General features: G+C 43.4%; 1 protein-coding gene across 1 annotated transcript in view; it reads right to left on the bottom strand.

Annotated features, from left to right (window-relative positions):
* Positions 1-18,393, bottom strand: part of Ces5a (carboxylesterase 5A) — a 280,153-nt gene that overhangs the window by 80,764 nt on the left and 180,996 nt on the right. The window contains exon 19 of the mRNA XM_026778600.1: positions 8,575-9,428. The gene's annotated coding sequence lies outside the window, so the exon portion shown is untranslated. The remainder of the gene's footprint in view (positions 1-8,574; positions 9,429-18,393) is intronic.

The raw sequence follows: 18,393 nt of genomic DNA, 5'->3' as shown, positions 1-18,393 counted from the left end.
CGCGTTCACAGGACCCACTCCTAGTTTCATTGAGAGCAAACGTTATCCCTTTGGAACAAGGCCCCTCCCTGGAATAGAGACATCTTCCCAGGTCTTGAGCAGCCTTTCCCCATGCCGATGCAGTGCAGTCCTCGCCACTGGGTGGCAGTGGCTGTCACTTGACAATTCAGAAAGGGGTGTGGGAAGAGCCAGGGGACCTGCCTGCTTTGAGAAAACTAGGCCAAAGCCTGCTTGTTACATCACTTCTAATCGAAGCAGCCAGTTCAGTCTGGATTTTTCTGTATCACAGGCAACAATGCTAGGAAGCTTTCAGGCTCTCCTGTGCGTTTCAACACTAATTGTTAGACCTGAAATCAGACTTCAGTTTCCAGATCCTGGGCCTGGAGGCCCTGCCTACCTTCTCTTTGGGCAGGCCTCCACTCCTGAGGCTTATTGCTGGCCATCCCGAGCTAGAGTCTCACCCACCGTCACTCTTCAAATGTGCTTCTTGCCTTATATTTAAAGCCATTTCCTTCACCAAGTATTTACTAGCTGATACCGCCTAGAATGGGGGGCTGGGACTTCATAAGCAATCATTATTTACTTACTGAGCACGGGAATGATTTGAATATAAAATATCTCCCATAGGCTCACAGGTCACATGCTTGGACCCCAGTTGGTGGCGCTATTTAGGGAGGCTTCAGCCCAGCCTGCCCCCTACTCCCAGTCTCTTCCCTTCTCTCTACTTCCTGTCCACCGTGAGGTGTACGGCCTCCTCCTCATATTCGTGTGCCTTTGTGATGCTTAGTATGCACACTTGGAATCACACAACCATGGGCTGAACCTTCTAGAACTAAGGGCTAAAATAAATCATTCCCTGTCAGCAGTGTCCTCTCGAGTAGCTGGTCAGAATGGCACAAAGCTGTCTAATAAATCTTCCTACTGGGTGCAGAAGCGTCATGTGATCTAGGACTCATATCAATGACTCGGAGATCAATAGATTCCCTGCGGCCCTGAACTGAATCCAAAACCGAGGCCAAGCGTTTGAGCCTGACTCCAAAGGTTCTGCCTTCGGCTTTTCCTACAGAGAGAATATGAGCTGCCCAAAGCACAGGAGCAGCAAAGACACAGGCAGGGGACAGTGTCATTTCCAGTGTGGGTACAAACTGGCCGTCCCAGACAGTGTCATTAGGGCCTTGGTGGGTTTGTCCTGTAGATCCAGTACTAACCTGAGCTCTGTGATTTAAAATGAGACAGTTCTCCTTGACCCTGAATGAACCTCCTGCACGCCTAGAGCGAGGTAGCTGGACTGGTCAGCATTTGCCATGTGTGGCTAGTTACCAAAGTGAGCTCGGGTCTTCCCGGGACGTGTGGGTCTTTGGACCCCACTCCAGATCTGCTGAAACCACTTCTACGAGGGAAGGCCTAGAGATCTATTTTTAGCAAGTGAGTCAGATGATTCTCAGGACCAGGGAAGTCAGGCAAACACTCTGGATGATCATGATGGCTCCCAGCTCTGTCCTTGTTGATCCTGCCACCACACCATGGGCTTCTGGCGCACCTCTGCATGCTGGCACTGCAAACCTGACTTCCCCCTGGAATCCGGCCCCTCGCGCCACCCCAGTCCGCGTGGATGTGAAAGCGCCTCCCTTCTTGCAGGGCACTTAGGTCCTCAGGGGAGCTGCAACTGTTTAAATAATGAATGGAATTTTCAGCAGCATTTGGAATTCTCTTAAGCAACAGAAACACGATTGCAGAAATGCTCCTTGAAATCTGCCCTTCCTGTGGGTGGCAAGGAAGACTAGTGTGACTTTTCCCAGACTCTCCTACCATACAGAACAGGCCATTTGGGGAAAGACTTGACTCCCAACTTCCACACTGACCACCTGCAAGGTATCATTTTCTCCACTGCCCTGGAGGAGATTCCAAAGATCCCTGAGTCAGAAGGTATTTCAAGAGCCAAACAGGATGGCTGGCCCCTGCCCTTAGTAGGAAACTTCACAGGAAAAATAAAAGATATATAAAAAAAAAAAATGGAGAAGCCCCCAGGCACAAAGCCAGCCAGCCCTAGTCTACTGACTCCTGGTCGAAATTCCTTGCTGTTCTAATCACAGTCGTCTGGAAAAATAGAGTGAGCATAATTGGCCGTTTGGTGTGTTTGGGTCTGGGGGGTTCGGGTTGTTTATTTGTCCCCTTTCTGCTACTGTCCCCGAAAATAACTGCCCTCACTCACATGAAACAAACCTGACCTTCTTACTGCTAGGCTGTACCTTTGGGTTAACAAAGCACTGTGTTAAGATTTAGGATCCTAGTCTTGGCTGGAAGACCGATGTATCAGTCAGCAGTTGATGTAATAGCACTACATAACAACCACCCCAATACCTGGTGACTCCGAGGGTGACACAAACCAGCTCCAGTCCACGCCACCGTTTCCTGCTAGACATCTTTCCAGTCCTTCCTCCTCCTGTTTGTAGAGACTCATCAACTGGTTACCTGTGCAACTTTGCCAGCCCGGTGCTTCTCTTTCTGTTTTCAAGTAATGCAACAACGAATTCTAAGACCCAGTGAAACTGTATGCAATGAGAAGGAGGCTGGAGGGGGAAGATGTGAACTGAAATCATTCAAACACATTCAGAGAAAGCAAGGAAATTGGTGGACTGGAATACACAGGAGGGGCTGCAGGGAGAAAAGGGAAAAAGGAAAATGCTAAAAGTAGATCTTAGTTAAAATATAAAAAATGTAAAAAATAAAGGCATTACTATTTTCTTACTGGAGTCCAAAGGCATGTCAGCATGCACGTGCTCATGTGGAAAGGATGTGCAGAAAGAAGCAGCAGGTTTCCATGTTTTCACTGGAGGGACACGGGACATGAGTCAGCACAGGTGCCAACCTTCCATAATGAGTTGAAGTGCAAGAATACAACTTAGTATATATAAAATGTGCTCTGCCAATAATCTCAGTCAGTGTGAAGGAGCAAAAATCCCTACCGAAGGACAAGATTCTTAATTTAGAATTTTCACATAATTTACAGCAACCTGTGACTTGTTCGACATATGTAAACCAAAATGGCAAAGGACACTAAAAGGATGTGTAGCGAGCGTATGTTATGTCTGTTCTAATAAGAACAGCGTGCTCTGAGAAGTAATAATACAGGCTCAGGTAGAGTGGTGAAAGGGAAGGAGGGGAGAGCTATTTCAACCTGATGAATATAGCATCTAGTGATTCAGGGGCAAGGGGCTTGCCCAGCATGAACAAAGCCCTGAGTTCAATCCCCAACACCACAAAAACAGGCGTGCAAAGGCCATGCAATATCCTTAAAGATGTCTCAACTTCTGTGCACCTGAAAACATGCCTTAATATATAAAGTAAAAACTCAAAGATACATGAGGAGAAGGTGATGGTTTTTGTTTTTTTTTTAATTATGGCTGTGTTTCATTCTCTAGGTCTCAGAATCACCACATCAAACAGCTGTAGGTATAGAAAGAGGACACCTGAATAGTAAACTGTCTTAGTTAGGGTTGCTGTTGCTGTGATGAAACACCACGACCAAAAAGCAAGTTGGGGAGGCAAGGGTTTATTAGGCTTACACTTCAGCATTGCTGTTCATCACTGAAGAAATCAGGACAGGAACTCTAACGGGGCAGGGTCATGGAAACAGGAGCTGATACAGAGGTCGGGGTGGGGGTGGGGGGCTGCTTACTGACTTGCTTCCCGTTACATGCTCAACCCATTTTCTTGTAGAACCCAGGACCAGCAGCCCAGAGATGGCACCACCCACCATGGGCTGGACCTTCTCCATTGATCACTAAGTGAGAAAGGCCTTACAGCTGGATCTCACTGAGACATTTCCTCAGCTGAGGCTCCTTCCTCTCTGATGACTCTAGCTTGTATCAAGTTGACACACAAAAACACCCAGTACATATGCAAATCATAACTCGTAAGTGTAACCAAGAGCCCAGGGTGTAGCTCAGTGGCAGAGGGCCTGCCTGGCGTGTGCAAGGCCCTGGGTTCGATTGCCATTGCTGCCGGAGGAAGAATCTCCTCATATACTAAGTGGCAAAGGAAATGTCAACAAATTGCATAAGGAAGCTTCAGATACATTGCCTTCTGTGATGGAAAGTAAAAAATATAAGAAAAAGATAGCCAGTTTATGTATCTTAGACTGTTCGATACTTTTTAAAGTAATTCTTGGTTAACAAAAAATATAATGCTTCTTTCTAAAAATAAATGACAAGGAGAGGTCATCTACCCAAAAGCATGAAGTATACTAAACCAAGAGAACTTGCCTTCAATTTCTTGGGGAAAAGATAACTGAAAACAATGACAGTAAACTCCCTTTTTTTTTAATTCAAAAAACTAGAAGAAAATAAATAAACCTAGTGAAATTGGAGGGAAAGAATAGTAAATGTAAAAAGCAGAAATTAGCTAGCTATAAAACAAAAAAATCAATAACAGATCAATAAAACTAAAAGCTGCTTCTTTGAAAATATCAATAAACTCAACATATGGCTTCTGAAAGACAGAGAACAGGAATAGGGTGGAGGAGAATGAAGTAAACAGCATTAAGATGAGCTAAAGGGGTATAATGGACATGCTTTTAACTTTAGGTTCATTTTTGTTGAAAAATTCATATAGTATACAACTTGCCCATCTACACAATTCAATGTGTAGTTTAGATTGTATATATGTGTGTCTATAGTATATGCACATTCATATGTGTGGGTTGCACATGCATGTAGGTACGCGTGTACTTATGTGAGTATACATGTGGAGATCCAAAACTGATAAGAGCATCTTCCTCAATGAGTTACCACCAAATTTAATTAGCTTTGGTCTCCTAATGGGCCTGGAGCTTGCATTCTCTGCTAGTCGGACTGGCCAGATTGCCCTAGGGCAGCAGGTCTCAACCTGTGGGTCACAACCCCTTTGGGAGTCACACAATCCTTTGTGACTAGAATTGCATATTTACATTATGACTTTTTACTTCAGATATTTACATTGTGATTCATAACAGTAGCCAATTATGAAGTAGCAACAAAAATAATTTTATAGTTGGGGGTCACCACAACCTGAGGAACTGTATTGAAGGGTTGCAGCATTGAGAAGGTTGAGGACCACTGTGGCCTGGGGAGTCCCTGTCTCTGCCTTCCACATGCTAAGAACACAGACAGACCGTCAAGCTCACTGGCTTTTCCATGAATTCTAGCGACCTAAATTCCAATTGTCATACTTGCTAGGCAGGCATCTTACTTCACAGCCATTTTCCCATTTCCTCATGTGTTAAGCTATTGCCACTGCCACTTTTAGAACTTTTTGACAAGCACATCTATGTATACAATAAATCGTAAGCATAGTGACCATAACCCCACCCCCTTACCCTCGTATTCCTTCCAGCACCTGCTGACTTCCTCCTCCTTCCCAATTAGTCCCCTTCCACTTCTATGTCACTCAAACATGTAAGTGTGCATGCGTATATATGCATGCATGTGTGTGCATGTGTGCTTGTGTGTGTCCATGTGCGTGCTTGTGTGTGTGCGCATGCATGCATACTTGTCTGAGTGCGTGTGTGCATGCTTGTATGTATGCATGCATGCATGCATGAGTGTGTGTGTGTGTGCGTGCGTGAGTGCATGTGTGTGTGTGTGTGTGTGTATGTTAAGTCATGTACTGATAGTCAAAGCTGCCTGTGTGTGTTGATGTTGCAACGGCCACATCATATTCAGGAGACAGTGTTTCAGAATTCTCCTTCCCATCTTCCAACTCTGACGGTCTTTCTGTTGTGACATTTCCTGGTCCTTGAAGGATTTGATACATCAAATCTTTGTCCTAAGCACCCCACTTAGGACAGAGCACCCAACAATCACTTAGTCTCGGCACTTTGTCCAGCTAAGGGTCTCTGCATAAAGTGTATGGTGTCTTCAGTAATGGGATCATACCACTGTTTTGATTGGCACCCAACAGCAGTGGCAATAGCCTATAGTATTCTAGGGGCCCCTGAGACTCCAGAATATTTTTTAATTGAAAAGTAAATACATACCAATTTATACAGAATCATTTCAAATGTAGGTAAATTGAAATCTTTCTGGGAAACAGTAAACCAAGAAAAGACCACCATGAAATAACAACTAATCAGAGAGGTGGAAAACATAAAGATCTACCCATGCCCAGGCTGTGCTAAAGCACACAGATCTGAAGAGGTTAGCGAACACATTCTACCATACATTCAAGGAAACTGTAATTCCGCGCACTGCACTCCACCTAGGAGATAGAGGCCGTTTGGTTCATTTTATAAGACTAGCAAAAACCCCGTATGAAAACTGGACAAGAAAAACACGGTGGAAATGGGATGGGAGGGACCATTTCACTTAGGAATAAACATACTAAACTCCTACAGAAAGCATCGGAAAGTCAAACCCAGCAGTTTATTGGTGACAGAACTGTAAGGCAAGTTCAAAATTAAGAAAAAAAAATCCATGTGACTCAATAGACTGAAATCATAGCCATGATGATTTTAACATGCTGAAATTTGATAAAATTTTAATGCTTTTTTTTTAAAAAAACAAACAACAAACTTGCTGCTTCTTTGCCCTAGACTCACAGCACACATCATAGCTACAGTTGGGATCAAAATGGACCCTCGGAAGCACTGCTACTTTTTAATATTGTTCTCAACGTTTGCCCCGGCACAGACTAAAGAAGGAAAGAGACTCAGCACTGAACAGCAAGAGCCAGAACTCTGAATATTTGCAGTCAATACAATGACCCACATCAAAAACACACGAGAACCAAACACTCGTGTAATTAAACACCAGTTCATCGGAAGAAGTGTGCATCCAATCAGCACGCAGCATTGATAGTCTTGGTGTACCACGGAAATAACTAATTAGAATGCGTGTTCTTATAATCTTTTAATGAAAAGAAAACAGAACTGAAAAATAGCAGAGATGAATTTAATAAGTAATGCCAGCAGAATAACGTGGGGTGCTTTAAGATGTGGAAGAAAATACAGAGTAAAGTCTGATCACCTCTCTTTTATCCACTGCTAGGATTTGAACCCACGGCTTTGTGTACACCACGAGCGCTCTGCCACTGAGCTCTCTCCTCAGCTATGAGGCAGGCCTCCTGAGTCCTCTTCCTGTGGCAGTGTTCCTGCTTACACAACCAACGCCAAAAACAAAAGCCCACCTTTGAGCTTTACCGATTCGGTACCTCGTGAGCAGATGAGGAAGTTGAGAACCTGTCTCTGCAGAAACCAAGATGAGGAGCGTGGGGAGCAGAGAGAGCGGCTGGGAGAAGTAGAAGACAGAACTTGCAGTCTTGGAAGAGTTTCTTGTTGCTGGCCCTGACCAAGGTGAGACCCAGAAGTGGGGAGCTGAGGCCTCTCCCCCCCACGCATGCCCCACAAAACCTCCCTGGCCAAACAGATGGCACGGCACATTTTTAAACCACTTTTAACACAGTAACTGTTTTCTGCTGCTTGCTCTTTATGCCTTTAGTCAAAAGTCTCACCAGCTGTCACTATCTCAAAGAAAATGTCAAGAGCTGTGTCTGCCTATGCCTGTGCTCAAGTCAGTGGGGGACAGGGACCCAGGAACCTCAGCTAGTGGTAGGCACAGCTGGGAAAGTGGTAAAGGACGTGGGCTCCTCACAGAATGAGCGTAGAGTTCACAGCCAACCCTTGCCCACCTATCCAGGGCCTAAATGTGTATCCTTCCCGTCCCTGGCACATCTCAGTAAGGCCAATGTTAGTATTTCCACTTCACAGAAAGAACGGTGGAGAAGCCCGGCTTCGAGTCCTGCAATTGATCCTCGACTCTCTATCCTCCTACCCCCCCCCATCCTTTCCTTATCTAAATCTCAGTGGCACAGCGAAGTCAGCCAGATGTCCTCTGAAGGCCCTCCCAGCTGTGAGGCTCTGCACCCTTGCCTGGCATCAGCAAAGTATTCCTAACTCCTCCCCAAAAGGACAACACATTAAACACTAAGAAATCCAACCCTGGGGACAGCGCGAGGCCACCAAACTCACGTCCCTGACCCGTGTTTTTCCACACCCATCACTAGTCTATTGAATGGCTGCCAGACAGAGGAGGGGGAAAGAACCTTGATAGTAATTCACTGAGCCAAATCCCCACAACCTTTCAAACTACACGGCTAAATGGATAGAGAACTCAGAAGATGTGTGTAAACTTTCTTGTTTAACCGTGTAATTGTTTTCACTTGCAGTCATGTCTTAGAGGCTTATGCTTGACCTGCTGGATAACTCTCCACATTTGAAATCATCCATTAGCAATAAGCCGCTGACACTCCATTGCGCACAATGAATTTCACTGCCACTAAGTTGCCACGTGCTACGTGGAGAATGAGAGGCGGCAGCGTGGTCTCTCCCAGTCAAGGCATGGTCAGAGCTCAGCCCGGAAGCCTGCCTCAAATCTGCTAATCTCTGCTCTTTATTCTAGCTCCGGATTTTTCCAGCACCGAGGTGGCCATCCGGCCTTCCGCAGAGCTGACCGCAAGAGACAGTCTTTAAAGACATATTTTCCTGTTCCAGGCTTGGAACTGGGGTCCAGGCAATAACCACCTCTGGCTAGTACCTACCTTTGGGTCAACACACACAGCAAACAGCAGGAATCGGACTTGCCCTTGGGCTCGAAGGCAAAGCTACAGTGGCTCTGCAGTCTCGGCTCAGAGACCCAGTCATCTTGAACGTCACGTCCGTGGCACTGCCAATAGAGAAAGGGCCAATGTGTTTACTGCTTTCGGCACTGTTGCCAGCTGGCTCCTCTCGGAGGACGCTGAAGCCGAGCTTACAAATGGTGACGTCTCTTGAGTCTCTTGAGCTTACAGTCAACAAGTGGTTCCAACATGGGGAGGAGGAACTGAATCATTGCCCTGGGGGACCTCGGGATCGGAGCTGAAAGACCTCAGAGGCCAGATCCTAGGGTTTCCCAAGCTGCTCTTCTTGCATCATGTATGACGCCTATTGAACACACGCATGCTCAGCCCCACGACACTGGGAAACCGCTGACTTCCAAATCACACGTTTAAACTGATAGAGAACCTTGAAGGAGAATTTACATTTTCTTCTCTCCTTGTTTAACTATAGCATTGTTTGCAGTCATCATCATCTCTTGGAGGCGGATGCTTGACTCACTGAATAAATCCAAAACTATAGCTGCGCCCACGCTTCTCAATCTCCGAGGATCACACAGCCAAGGGCTGATGTGTCCTTAGGTCTGAGAACTGTGATATGGCGTCCTGGCTCTCAGCACTGCCTACAGGTTAGAGAGGCTAATGATGTTAGAGCTAGATGAACTGTTGTAAACTCAAGTATATCCCATACATGCCGTCTACCAGACATGCCTGCTTAGCCGCACAGGCTACTCCAGAATATTCCTCATTTCCTTCGGTTGACACCATGGCAAGAGAGTGCCATATCATATATCACTGACCTGGAGAAAGATCAAAATCGAAGAAGATGTGCTTTTTACTGAATATATATATATCACTTTCATACCATCATAAAGTCAAAACTGCATGCACAATCTTTAGAAGACAGGGACCAATTACAATGACGTGGGAAATTTATCGTTTGACACAGATTTTCTGACTGTGGGCACTGAGATAGCAGAATAACTTAAAACCTCTCCAGGCAGTAACAATGGGCAGTTAAGACTGAAAATGACCAATCTGGCTGTTTTACAGAAGGAAAAATGGCACAGCAAAGAATTAGAAACTTATCCCAAACCACAGAGGAACTGGGTAGGAGCGCTGGAGAGACCCCAGGCCTCCATCAGCATGATGTAAGTTCTCTGGGTATTCTGAGATGCACGTGAGTTAGGATCTGATTCAACTCCAGATGGTTCGTGCCATCCAAAGTCTAGCACAGGCCCTAGAAACACCTGTCACCCTGCAGAAGACCAACAGCTGGGTGGAGTCTGCGCTAGTGATCTGATGACCATATTTGAAGTAAAAAAGAATCCAGATCCTTTCTATTTTGCCTCCTGCTTTTAAAACCCCAATATTCACCCAGCCAGGCTTTGCTAGAAATATTCTGAGAACAGGGCTAAGGCCCTTTCTCATAGAGCTCTTGCTTTGGAGCTAAGTATAGATAAGCAGGAGTAGAAAGAAATTGGTCAAGGCTCCACCTAGCCTCAGGCAAGTTGTTTCCTTGCATAAATCTTATCTGCAAACTTGGGGTACCACAGGCTCACTTTATGCACCTGCAGCCTCCAGGCCCTAGAGCTCATATCTGGAGCTCATGGGGCAGACAGAACATTGCCATTTGACTTTCCTTGATCTTTATCGTCATATGAGATCTGTGTTCTCCACCAAACTGCACTATTGAACCACTCATTGTCCCTCTCCCCCAACAGGCTGCATAAGCTCTATTTCAGAGTGTCTCTGCACTGTGCAGACAGGGGAAGCCCTGCAGCGCTCAGTGTTGAGTTGGGATGTAAACTGCTGGAGAAGGAGTTTTGGAGCATCCTATAAATTAAAAACCTGTTGTTCTTCAAAAACAGGTTAATGATCTTAGTAAGAGAATGTTTTGTCTACTTCCTGTGTTCCAATAAAACTTTATCTATGGTTGGCCTGTGGTAGCACGCACCTTTAATCCCAGCACTTGGGAGGCAGAGGCAGGCAGATCTCTGTGAGTTTGAGGCCAGCCTGGCCTGCAGAGCTAGTTCCAAGATAGCTAGAGCTCTTGCACAGAGAAATCCTGTCTCAAAAAAACAAAAGCAAAACAAACAAAAAAACTTTATCTAAGGACAATGAAATTTGAATACGTTATCATTTTTGCCTGCAATAAAATAGTCTTCCTCTGATGTTCCACCTACTTAACATGGCAAAAACCACTGAGTTTGTGGGCTACACACAAAGGATGAGGAGTATAGTTTGATCGCCCTTAGATCTCCTTCCTCAAGACAGTCTCCACATGATTGACATTCCACTGTCATAGCCACTCATCAAACAAGTACTGAGCTCCCATAAACTCCAGAAGAACAGAAGATCACGAGACAAAAAAGGAGACTCAAAAAATCCAAAGGCCAGCAGGCAATCAGAATGTGCTGAGCTGGGTCTTCAGTCCCACTGTGCACTGAGCATGTAACAGGAACAAAACACTCAAAAGATGTTTAGATGGAAGCACACATCTAAATGACTAGAGGTTGCCAGGGATTAATGAAAAAGAGGAGCCCTGGAATTAGCTCCAACTCTTCCCAGCCTCATGACCAAAGGCCATATCTTTTTCAGAGAATATCACAGCATCTGAGACAAGCTTGCTCCCTGGCCAACATGGGTGCTCAATAGCTGTTTGATGGATGACCACAATGGAATATAATAATGCAAGGACTGTCTTGAAGAAGAGGGAAAATGTTTCCCAGGAGATAGCAAAATACAGTCCCATAAACTCAGTGGGTTTTTGCCTCATTGGAACATCAGAGGAAGACTATTTCATTGCAGGCAAAAATGATACAGTATTCAAATTTCAGTGTCTATTGATAACTTTTTATCAGAATATAGACACACCCATTTGTTCAAATATTATCAATGACAGCTATCTCAAGAGATAGCAGTCATAGCCCACAAAATCTAAAATCTTTACTGTTAAATCTTTCACATAAAAAAAGTTTACCAATGAAGGGCATCTAGGTTGTTTCCAGGTTCTGGCTATTACAAACAATGCTGCTATAAACATAGTTGAGCATATACTTTTGTTGTATGATAGGGCCTCTCTTGGGTATATTCCCAAGAGTGGTATTGCTGGGTCCAGGGGTAGGTTGATCTCGAATTTCCTGAGGAACCGCCACACTGCTTTCCAGAGTGGTTGCACAAGTTTGCATTCCCACCACAATGGATGAGTGTACCCCTTTCTCCACCTCTCCAGCAAAGGCTATCATTGGTGTTTTTTATTTTAGCCATTCTGAGAGGTGTAAGATGGTATCTTAAAGTTGTCTTGATTTGCATTTCCCTGATTGCTCTTCAAGCTGATGAGGGAGGGGGACTTGATCGGGGGAGGGGGAGGGAAATGGGAGGCGGTGACGGGAAGGAGGCAGAAATCTTTATGAAAGAAAGAAAGAAAGAAAGAAAGAAAGAAAGAAAGAAAGAAAGAAAGAAAGAAAGAAAGAATCTTTGACTACCATGATTAATTTAAAAAATTTTTACCAATTAAAAACTTTTAAAATATGGGAATGGCTAGGAGGGAGAATGGGAGTGGGTGGGTTGAACTGATAGGAAAACAGCTCAGGCTACTATAGTAAATTACCATAGACTGGGGGACTTAACCTATAGGATTTTATGTTCTTGAAGATCTAGAGGCTGGAAGGTGAAGATCAATGAACCAGGAGACCCAGGAAACAGCTTTCAAGCTTTAGAGAGAGAGATAACTGGAAATAATATAAGCATTCAAAACCTCCCACTCCCAGTGACACGCCTCCTCCAACAAAGTCACACCTGATTCTTACCAAACAGTTCCACAAACCGGGACCAAGCATTCAAACATATGAGTCCATGGGGGCCATTCTCATTCAAATCACCACAACTTTGGGGGAGCAGAGCATTCACTAGGGACCAGAGAGATCTTTAAGGTCTGTGTGAATGAACCACAGACCTGTAAGAATAAGTGTAAAATGGAGCACAGAAGGGAGCAGGCAAGACATGCAAGTCCAAGGGGCTGGAACAGGCCCAGTGATGGCCTTTCTTCTATGCAACACGGACTTTATGCTATTGTTTTGTTTTACATTATTTTGAGATTTCATGGGTGAGTACAATATTTATGTCATTTGTGTCATCTTCTCTTCCAACTCTTGCCATGTCCCCACTCCCTCTCAAACTTATCACCTCTTCTTAATTATTGTTATATATACATGTGTGTATATGTATATACACACATATATGTATACACAAATACAGAATGATGAGTCCATTTAGTATTGCTTGTATGTTATGTGTATAGAGCTGACCACTTAGGATTAAGTAATCTATCAGAAAGTTTCTCCAAGCAGGCAACTGGCTCTCCCTCTCTTGGCAGCTCTGAATTGCCTGTAGCTCTTCTTCTAGGGGTGAGACCCTATTAGATTTCCCCCCTTAATGTTGGGATGTCAACTGATGTGGTCGTTGTGCATGCAAGTCTTGTTTGGGCAACCATAATGTTCAGATTTCACGGGTGCATCCTGTACAGGGACTTTTGAATAAAGATTTATATCTGGGGCGGGGCTGCTGATGAAACCAACCAGGGGTCAGCACTGTGTGGGCGAAGCACACTGCACACTGCAGGGAACAGTCAGAGAAGACCCCACCACTTGGCCTTAGTCTTCATTTCTGAGGACCACCATCAAAACACCACTAACTGGCTGTCTTAAAACACAAAAATTATTCTCTCACTAACCGGAAATCTGCAACTCCGAAAGTCAAGAGGGCAACAGTGCTGCCCTCCCTCCAAAAGATCTAGGAACAAATCTTACCTTGCACTTATGCAATTTATGATGGCTGCCATCAACCATGGCATGCCTCAGTTTGTGGGTACATCATCTTAGTTACAGTCTCTGTCTTCATACAGCCATCTTCCATGTGTACTTTCTCCTCTACCTAAATATTCCTCCTCCTATTGGGATGTCCATCATGAGGACAGGGTCCACCTCAACCCACTGCAACCTCATCCGTACGAAATTAATTTCATCTATGAAGACCCTATTACAAAAGAAAGTCACGTTCTGAGGATCTGAGTAAACACGAAGGAGTGGGGCACATAATGAACTTGAACTTGAAACAGCCGCCAAGGATTTCAGTGGGACGCTGTCTACTTCATACGAGAAGCTGCTGGATCTCATAAAATCAGGCCCTCCATCTGACACGTTTACTCTCCCAGTGCTCCTGGATACTTTTTGTCACTAATACATTACATCATAGGGTTCTCCCTCCCTCCCCCCCCCTCTCTCTCATTCTCTCTCTCTAGGTGTGTGTGTGTGCCCCTCCTTCCCTCCCTCCCTCTCCCTCTCTCTCATCATGGTTACAGGTAAGCAGGACAATGGTTTTTCTGATTTGTTTTGAGGGAAGACTTGCTTGTCCTTGTCCATCTCTTCAGAGTCAGCATCCCTTGAAGCTTCTATACCCCAGAGAAACTACAAGGGTTTGAAGCTGCCTGAAGCTATATGAACCCAAGAGAGGAAGTGCATTGATGTCAGCAACCCTGTTGATGTCAGCAACCCTGGTTGCCCCTGCCTTGTTGTTCTACCAAGTCCCTGACAAGGGTATCCCTGGCCCCCTCACAAAGAGGAACAGTCGTATTCTTCCCTAACTCTATAGACACAATTAACCTTCGGAGAGATTTAGCAGCCCCCCCCCCCGCATGTGTGTACATATCTATATGTACATATCTGTGTGTCGCTTTCACAAAGTCCTATTTGATGCAGGTGAAAGGGGAGAGAGTTAGTAGAATCAACATGGGAGGACCCAGCCATCTCCAGTAGCCAGTGGAAAACGGCTCTTTGGGTTCCATGTGATTAATCTGAATTGCCTCTTCACTGTGAGATGAACAGACCTTAAAAAGCCAGCTAATGTAAGATAATGGCTCCAACAAAACACAGCCTATGAAAAGGGCCATAAAAGAAAGTGAGGTTAATGGTTAATGATTATGCCGCTGAAAATCTAGGAAGCAGCTTCCAAGCCCAATATATTTCAACTAAAGAAAACCTCCATACCTTTCCCAACAACCTTGGGAGACAAAGTAGCAGCAATCACTCTCCCCACTTCACAGATGGAGACAAAAATCCTTGAAGATTATAATTTAAGCTAGCCGGAAATGATGCCTTCAAGGGCATCCAAAGGGCCCTATGGGTTTGGAGATAAATAAACATGGCACACTGTAATAAGGTCACGCAGCAGGTGTGGTGCCAAGTCAGGATTCTGGCTCTAATTCCGGGTTTCTCGCCATGGTAACCTCTAACAATATAGTCCCATGGTTCTCCCAGGTTCCTAACACTAGTAGGGCTGAAATACATGCACCAGGGTCTTTCTAGTTCTGTTCTACCCTCCTTCCCACTATGTCCCCTTGGCCTTGAAAGAACTGTCACTGCTCTTAGAGTCATTTCTGGTACTTGGCAAACCTGTGTAGGAAGGATGGGAGAACCTCTACTGAGCACTCACTGGGAAAACAAGCCCTGACATGGTCCATAGGACCAGGCTGTGTTATCAAACTGGGCCAGGCATTTGTTGTTCTGAATCTACTCTGAGTGCTGAAGAGCAAGAGAAAATGGGACACTTTGGAAGTAGCTTGCCTCTGTGCCAACAGGGCATCAGAATTTTCACTTCATCTGTATGGTACAAATGAGAAGGAGATAAATGTCATGGTCTAGCAAGAGTCTATTAGAGCCTATCAGCTACATCATGGGAGCGCTGCACATTCTAACCACATTCGAGGCAGGTTGGTTGGAAGAGCTACACCCAAACTCTGAGCCTGTGTTTTTCTGGCAGGATTCCTGCATTGTATGTCCACTAAATTAGACACCTACAGCCAACTGGACCATTTCTATTTTGTTGATGTGTGCTTACGTTTGTGTGTGTATTGTTAACCACCATCCAATCCTTCTGCCTCGGATTATTATTTGTTTTAATTAATAGAATTTTTACAAAGCAAATTTACTCATAGTTCTAGAAATCCAGATAGTAATATAGAATAGATTACCAGCCCCCCATTCCCCTTCCTATTCATTACTATGCCTTTAGCTCTGAAAGAAACCATGGTTCTCACCTATAACAAATGAAATTTCAGTGCTTGAACTTAGAGTAACAGAAATATGTATTTCTTAGAGTAACAGGATATAAATATATCCTGTACATGTCTGTAGATCAATCATATAGACTTTTATCCAATATATAATTGAGAATAGAATGCTGGGTCATAGAGCAATTTTATCTGATATTGACATGCCATTTCCTAAGTCATTGTTTTAATTATCACTCAAGCTAAAATGTGTGGGTGTCTGATCTGTATCCTCACTTAACTTCATAAGTTGTGTTTTTAATGCCATCCCTGTTGAAGATCAGTAATCATTTCTGAGTATTATATGTGTGTGTGTGTGTGTGTGTGTGTGTGTATGTATTCAAGTGAAATCATACACTAAGCCCGAGATTGCAGCAATTGCCTTATTGCTGCAGTCAAAAGCAGCCATTGTTTCAGTTAGTTCTCTTACTTCTTTATTTTAACTATTTAAAATTTTCTGTTTTAAACTATGTAAAATCCACAGAAAACTGAAAGAATCCGATAATGAACACTTGCACATCTTTTATCTGCTTGAGATTCACTGATTGTTAACTGGTGACTATTACTTTTTATTTGTGTGTTAAGACAGGTGACAAACATCACAACACTTTATTCCCTAACATATAAGTGTATTTTTACTAAAAAACAGGAGCGTTTCCCATATACAAATAATAGTACCTTACTTAAGCTTAAATATTGATAAATCCATGCTTACATTTCCTTCATTTTTCTGACTGTGCCATTATTACTTCTTTTTTCTTAATTATAAAATCTTTTGGCTACCTTGCTATATTTACATCAGTTCCGACCATCTCTTTTTCTTTCCAACTCCTTCCCTGCTTCCTCTTTCAAATTGGTGGCCTCTTTTCCTTTAAATAGTATTACATACATATGCAAACGAATCTTTACATAAGTGAATAAATACATAAACACCACCCGTTGAGTCCATTTAGTGTTGTTCAAGTATATGTTTTTAGAACTGAATATTCGGTACTGAATAGCCAACTAGGTGACCTGTCCCTGGAAAAGACAAATTTCCCTCCCCTAGAAGCCATCAGTTACCCGTAGCTCTCCATCTAGGGGCCTTATGAAAGTTCCTCCACCCACATTAGCGAATCAACTGTTTTGTCAAAAGCATCTTCAACAAACAGTGCTGGGGAAATGAGATATCGACGTGTAGAAGAATGAAATTAGACCCGTATCTATCACCCTACACCAAGATTAGCACCAAATGGATCAAAGACCTCAATGTGAAATCTGAAACACTAAAACTGATGAAAAAGTGGGGAGGTCATACTCTACAAGATAAAGGTATAGAAGAGGACTTTCTGAATCAGCTCCCTTGTTTTTAACATTTAGGATTCACTCAACAATTATACTTTGAATTTAGTTGACCCATCCATTTCTTTTCTTTCAAGTGGGGGATTCCCCTTGAAGGATACCGATTATCACTTTGTCCCATGGAAATGACAGTTTCTTGCTTTTTCACAATTAGCCTTACTTAAAATAGTTTTGTTAAGTATATCCATACATTGTTTCTACTTAGACTGTTTTTGTTTTCTGGGGTATAATCATTAACGATGGTTTTATTCCACCAGGAAGATTTCAGGTGTCGGTATAAATATGGATTATTTTGTAATATAAAAGCTTTAGGTTTTGATATATATAATTCAAAACCATGAAATTTCCCGATTTAAATATGCAATACAATGTATTTTAGTGTGCTCAGAGTTGTGCAGGTATGACCATAATCAATTTTAGAACATTGTCTTCACTCCTGAAAATAAACCCACACACTCTTTACCCATCAAGTCCTAACTCTCCACCATTCTTCTAGATCTCTTCACCTAGTCCTTTGCCCATTCCCAGACTTATGCATTAAGCCACTCTCTACCTTGATACCCTTATATAACTGAGGCATTTAATAATTTCATCAGTACTAAATGAAGCTTCTAATTTCTCCAAACAGCCATCAAACCAACTTTGTTTGTTTGTTTCACTGATGGCTTTTGTCTGCTATATTCAAGTCATCTTCTGTGGTCTCTCACTGTGACATCCATCTGTACTTCCTGATACCTGGTGATATTGGGCATCATTTTTTTAGCTGGTCCTTCAGATATGCTCTTTGGAGAAAAGATTTCATAGCTTTAGTCCAAAGTTTAATTCATTATTGAATTATTGCTAGATACTTGATTGCACTGTGACACCCCAAGATTGTGTTAATAAAGTTAAACTTGAATCAGAGGGCAGAGCCAGCAACTAGTTGATAAGAATCAATCAAAGAGCATACAGAGAACCCAGGATACAGATAGAGAGGCACAGAAGGAAAAGGGAGGGCCTTGGAGATTCTCAGGCTTTTTGGACTTTTTCTTCAATTTTGAAAGTGGGGAGAGAAGGTCAACAGGTCACTCCTCCACCACTTCTTTGGCCTATCAGGTTTTCACCCCAATATTTGACTCCTGAATTTTTATTAATATAGTAATAGAACAGCTTAGATAAACACATCATTGAGTCATAAAAGAGAAAAAGCGTACTTGCCTATTTCTTTGTTGGGAGCTGAAAATACTTGGCCCCACTTCATTCTTTCCTTATTTCTCCCTACCCAGAGATTTTATTATGGGTTTACTTAAGGATGACTTTTGTTACCTTGTTTTGAG

This window comes from Microtus ochrogaster, chromosome 4 (assembly GCF_000317375.1).
Source record: "Microtus ochrogaster isolate Prairie Vole_2 chromosome 4, MicOch1.0, whole genome shotgun sequence".
NCBI lineage: Eukaryota > Metazoa > Chordata > Mammalia > Rodentia > Cricetidae > Microtus > Microtus ochrogaster.
Note: the sequence above shows the minus strand (reverse complement) of the source record. Positions and strands in the feature narration are given on the sequence as shown.